Below are 6,719 nucleotides of genomic sequence, written 5' to 3'. Positions count from 1 at the left end.
AACCAGAAACATTCATTTCTTAGTAAATAGGAAAGTCTCTGCTTTCTTCCCTCTTATTACTCAGTTTTTTGGATTGTTTCTCTCTTTATTTTTTTCCATATTGAGGATATTGCTGTTCCAACCACAATAGTGGGGGTGGGAGAGAGTGAGCTTGAGTTTGGCAGCTGGGACACAGTTTTCCAGTTTGATGATGTGTAAGATTGTTTAACCCCTTTTGTCCCAAAGAGAGTGTCACACTGGATGTGGGCAGGAGGGAGTTAAAATAATCTTTTCCATTTTAAGTTTTTTTTTCTTTCTTTTTAATGTCTTGCAGCTTCATAAGCCACCGCCTCCGCCTTCCCTTCACAATTGATGTGAAACATGTGTTTGTTGAGTGCATCTTACAGATACAGGTTGAAGACCCAGATCCCCTGCCCCCAGAACAGTTTAGGCAGCTGTGTCACATTTTCCAGGAGAGTAACCCAGTCTGCTATAGCGCTACATCACACACTAAAGAATACTGCATATAAAAACTTAGTGCCCATTTTACAGAATTGTTTGAAAACCAAATGGACTTACTGTAACTCTTATATATAGCGAGAGATTTACCAAAGCTTGGAGAGAGAGAGAAGATGGAGAGAGATAAAGTACCACCCAATCAGCTCCTAGCTATCATTTTACTGTCTGTGTTTGAAAATGTCAGGAGCTGATTGATCGGCACTTTATCTCTCTATCTCTATTTTATCTCTCTCCAAGCTTTGATAAATCTCCCCCATAGAGATGATTTTTTTTTCTAGGGGCAAGCAACACAACCTAAGGGTACGAAAGCGGCAACCTGCAGCACACCAGCCGTTGCTGAACTACAAGTACCAGCATGCCCTACTTAACCGAAAGCAGAAATAAAGCTTGCGAGCAGGGCCTTCCTACCTCTATGTCTGTCTTTTTACCCAGTTTTGTTCTATTACTGTTGTTCTAATTGTTAAGCGCAACGGAATATACTGCGCTATATAAGAAACTGTTTTTAATTAAATAATAGTTTAATGTATAACTTTACACTGAAAAAGAAAATCTGCAGCTCTCTCGCTTTTGTGGAACTGCAAGTATCAGCGTGCCCTGCAAAAACAGCCAGTGTGATCGGTAAGCCAAGTTCAAAGTTGACTCTATACCAGTGGTAAGCAAACTGTGACTTTCCAGCAGCTATGGAACTACAAGTCCCTGCATGCCTTGCCAGCCTCTAGAGAACCACAAGCTATAATGCAGAAAGTCACTCTTTGAACTTGTTGTTTCTCAAGATTGTCTTTAATAGAACTGTCTTTCAAACTGTTCATCATTCTTTTATATGACAGGGAGGAGAGTGGAGAGTGTGAGCCTTGGAGCTGGGGGGTTTAAGACTTTCCCTCCAGCTAGAACTATTTTTTTCTTCTGTCACACAAATTCCTGTCCAGGCAGCCAGACCTGCAGGAACATGTCCCCTCGACACCATACATCACCCATCTACATAGAAGGACGTGGCTACTCAGTAGATGTTGCCTTGGTTCTATTTTACCTTGTAGTTAAATTTCATCGCAATATTTTGCAAATATGAAAACATTGTCATGGTTAAATAATGCAAATTCCAAGATACTGAATATTTACTTTCTTTCTATGTTACTGTTTCTTTTTATACATTCAAGAGTAAACAGTTTAGACCATATTTATAAATACTGAGGCAAAATGTACACTAAACAAAACCAACCAATAAGAACCTTGCTCATGTCAGACTTGCAGATAAAACCTAATAGCTGATTAGTTGCTGTGGTAAAATGCTAAATTTGCACCTAGATACGATTTTGGTAAAGAAGTTCTATCTGAATTGCAAGAATTGTCATTTAATATATTTAAAAAAATGAATTAAAATAGGGAATATAATAGCAGTAATGGGAACAATTGTATATAATGGACATGGCATATTATCAGAATGGGTGTTACAGTATATGGCATACCACCTGTACGGGTCTCTTATTAGTGTATGACATCAGTTGTGGGTGTTGTTAATTAATTTTTTTATTTTTACTTTCAAACATCTTTAATATATTGATTTGTATAGTCCATGATGTTTAATACTAAATATAGTGAGGAGCATTCAGAATTGTAATAGGCAAATTAAATAATTCTGGAGGAAGAGAGATGCACACTCCTAGCACTAAGGACACTGGGGCAGATGTATTAACCTGGAGAAGGCATAAAGAAATGATAAACCAGTGATAAGTGCAAGGTGATAAACGCACAAGCCAATCAGCTCCCATATGCAAATTAACAGGAGCTGACTGGCTGGTGCGTTTATCACCTTGCACTTATCACTGGTTTATCCCTTCCTTATGCCTTCTCCAGGTTAATACATCCGCCCCTCTGATAGTAAAAATAATTGAAATAAACCCTCACAATCATGGAGTATATTAAAGTTCTTAGCACACATTTGCGCAAATATGCGGGCCCATGTACCGGGACCAGGTGACTTCATCACATGGCTCCCTAACATTCCTAATACTATCACTTTATATATAAATAATTCACAAGGTTTGTGCCCAGGAGAGCAGAACACTTATGGAGAATAGAGCAGGTGGTGCTCCTTCTTAGAGCAACCGTAGTACAATGTAAGTATTACAAAAGGCAAGTATAACAACTAGTGTACAGGGGAGGCAATCTCGAGACCGGCTGTCGGGTTCCTGGCGGTCACAATGTCAATGCAGGAATCCTACAGGCGGTGAAATGCCGCCGTCGGAATACCGGCGACACAGGCTTTTCTCCCTCCATGACACCCATAAAGGGAGAATATAACCGTACCCGTAGAGTGGTGAGCACAGCGAGCACACAAGAGGCATTCTAGCGCTCGCCCCGCTGCCGACATACTGGTGGCCGGGATCCCGCTGTCGGACCATGAGAGCCGGGATCCCTGCCGCTAGTAAAACATATGTATTCCGTGTACAGTAGTTCTCCTATAAATGTAGTCCACTTACCAGATGGGTCCATGTTTAACTTGGCCTTTAACTGAGACTGGGCAGTCGGACTTAGGTGGTCATTCCGAGTTGATCGCAGCCAGCAACTTTTAGCTGCTGCTGCGATCAATAGTCCACGCCTATGGGGGGTGTATTTTAGCTTAGCAGGGCTGCGATCTCTTGTGCAGTCCTGCTAAGCTAAAAAAAATAAAAAAAAACTAGACCAGCCCTGGACATACTTACTCTGTGCGATGGATCCAGCGATGATGGGCTTGGCTTTACGTCACACCTCCGCCCTCCGTTCTCCTGGACACACCTGCGTTATACTCACCACTCCCCGAAAACGTCTCCAAACGGTCCGGATCCGCCCATCCACGCCTCCTTCCTGTCAATCTTCTTAGCGGTCCCACTGTGACTGCTTCCGTTGGTAGCCACAACGTAACACGGCGACCCCTGTCGCCGGGCAACGTCACGCACGCGCACTGTGACCACCGCGCATGCGCATTCTGCACCCGTTTGCACCGCAGCGAAAAACCGATGTGTGCGAACGGGTCGGAATGACCCCCTTAATTCCCTTCTGTATTGTTCTCTGTATTGTATTGCAGCTGAGAACAATAGATGAAGGGTTTATGTAAATAAACCATGGTGTGCCTAGGCGCAGCAAACTAGCCAAGATAACCGTGGATCCATCTGTATGCCCATTTATTTCAGTGGCTCTACCTTTCCACAGGTTTTCGCTGCAAATTTTTATATAATTGCCCCCATTTTCTTCTGCATTTTGTAGTGCCTTTCTGTGCTTTTCAGCTGTGTAGTATTATAATCGGATAGTTATTTAGTATTGTTGATCCAGCAAAATGTTGTTTTCTGGATCAATTTTTATATAGAACATAAAACAAAACATTTTAAAAGTCACTGAAAATAATCAAATGAAAAACTATGTACCCCCCCAAACAAAAACCCCAAAACAAACAAAACATGTAATAACACCACCTGAAAGCCTGAGAATTTGAATGTTGACGTTGCTATTTTTCAGTACACTGAGGGTCAGATATACCAACCCCTGGAGAGAGATAAAGTACCAACCAATCAGCTTCTGTCATTTTTCAAACACAGCCTGTGACATGGCAGTTGGGAGCTGATTGGATGGTACTTTATCTCCGTCCACTTTATCTCTCTCCAATGCTTAGTACATAGACCCAAAATGACAAAGCAATCAGCTCCTAACTGACATGTTACAGACTGTATTGAAACATGGCAGTTAGGAGCTGATTTGTTGGTGCTTTATCTCCCACACTATTTCTCTCCAAGCTTTGATACATCTTCCCCTCAGTATTACTTAGTGGATCCTTTGGGTGTGCATTTTGCCTGTTATACATAGTAAAAATCTGTTTGAAGAATGTAGCGTATTCTTAAATTACAATTAGGAACTGGGGATGTTTGCAATTCATTAAAATCAAGATGCGTTGCTAGAGGGCCTAATTCAGTAAGGATTGCAATCGCGATCGCATATGGGATGAACATCGTGACCATCGGTCGAGATGTTCATCTCTAATGGGCAGCTGAGTAAGCCTGAGTTTACTCAGGCTTGGCGTTGCAGGGCGGCTTGCAAGGCCAAGGAAACTGCGTCTCGTGATGCAGTCCTTGGCCCCGCCATTCCCGGAAAACAGGAGCAACATGCCACTGTTTCCGGCAATACCGGCCGCCCCGCCCCTGTCCCTCCCCGCCGATTCCTCTACCTGTCAATCGGGCAGTGACATTTGCATCCTTGCGATGCGATCGCAGGTCGTGTTCTGCACATGCGCATACGGGAAAATGCAGTAAGGATCACATAAGCGATCTTTACTGGATCACCCCCAGTGTTTGAAGGGAGATTTATTTATTAAATGGGAACTATTTCAATGGGAAAAACAGGACATGCAGCAATTTCATGCACACTTAAAATTGTATTCAAATCATAGAGTTTTACAGGGAATGTTAACAAGGATCTCCAAGAATTCTACTAGTTACCTTTGAAAAAGGCGCAGCAGAGCGCTGAAACGTGTTAGAAGAAAGTACTTATACTCACAGGTAAGTGTGTACAGACCGGCTGACTAAAGTCATCTGGATTTGGACTAAGTATTATAAAAGTATATCTTCAAGTAACCCAGAGGTTTGTATGTTTTGTCAATATATAATTTACAGTAGGTTGTGCTGTAGGCTCTTCTGGGAAAGGGAACTATCAATATTAATATACGGATCTCAATACCATTAGGCCCATAGCGCATATCCCATTTTATTTAGCATTTTACCCAGTATCATGCAGTGGTAGAAGCTTTGCTTATATTGTTGTCAATGTATAACGTATGCATACAAATAAGTGTAATCAACCCCAGCTAATTTGCTTTACACTGCTAATTACCCATTACTAATAGTTTACTTACATCTGCTCAGCACTGTCTGCACAAACCATGTAAATGGGCCATAAAATACACAACACAAAGCACCTCCCCAGCTATTGGTCTCAGAGTCAGACCCCTGTCTCCCTGCGGGATTGGTATGAAATACCTACAATCAAAATCCCGACGGTCGAAATCCCGACAGCAATTGACCGACGGTCAAAATCCCGACAAGGTCAAAATCCCGACATGAACAAATTACCGACATTTAAAATACCGTCAAGGTCAAAATAATGACATGTAAAATGTTGACAGGTCAAAATACCGACATGCGGTTTTAATTTTTGTATGTCGACATAGGTCGACATGGACACCATATAAGTGTACCGTGTCCCCTCGCATGGCTCGCTGTGCTCGCCATGCTTCGGGCACGGTGCCTCGCTGCACTCGTCACACTATTATATTCCCCCTCCAAGTCCACTGAAATGGTAAAGTATGAACAAGTCGGTTTCAATGAAAAAAAATCATTAAAAACTCATGTTGGTATTTTGACCTGTTGACATTTTACATGTCGGTATTTTGACCTTGTTGGTATTTTAAATGTCGGTATTTTGACCATGTCGGGATTTTGACCTTGTCGAGATTTTGACTGTCGGTTAATTGCTGTCGGTATTTTGACTGTTGAGATTTTGATTGTCGGTAAATTGACTGTATCCCCTCCCTGCTAGGGGTAAAGCTGCAGTCAGGATAGGATGCAGTTAAAATGTGTCTGGTTTTGCCCTCCTGGCTGTAGATTTGGAGGAATGTAAAGAAGGAAAGGGGGAGCCGGAGACATGAGTCAGTTAAACTCTATTCCAGCTGCACTGGATGGGAGGAGATCTTGCTTCTGGCAGGAGAGAATACAACTTGAGAAGTAGAATTGTTGGGGAGGGCTGAAGCCACAAATCACTGACTGCAGCTTCTCCCTTCCATCCTGATGAAGGACGCAAGACTCTTTAACTCCATCCCTGTCTCTGCCTTCCCCCTCCAGTTGTTTCTAACTGCACGTTCCACTCAATCCACGTAAAGTCATGTTATATTGCCTTCAACCAATTCCATTGATGTTTTATATACAGTATTATACACAGGGCCGATGCAAGGTCTCTCGGCACCCTAGGCAAAACTTCAGCCTACTGCCCCCAACCACCATGAATGGAATGGGTTTGTTGGGTCAACCCTATTTAGGTCGACACTCATTAGGTCGACCACTATTGGTCGACAGGCAGTAGGTTGTCACCTGGAAAAGGTCGACATGGTCGACATGGAAAAGGTCGTGGAAAAAGGTCAACGAGAGTTTTTTCTCATTTTTTGGGTGTAGTTTTCTTCGTAATGTGACCAGGAACTCCAATTA

Source organism: Pseudophryne corroboree, chromosome 5 (genome assembly GCF_028390025.1).
Source record: "Pseudophryne corroboree isolate aPseCor3 chromosome 5, aPseCor3.hap2, whole genome shotgun sequence".
In the NCBI taxonomy this organism is placed as follows: Eukaryota; Metazoa; Chordata; class Amphibia; order Anura; family Myobatrachidae; genus Pseudophryne; species Pseudophryne corroboree.
The sequence above is the reverse complement of the archived record's forward strand: the minus strand, read 5'-3'. Positions refer to the sequence as shown.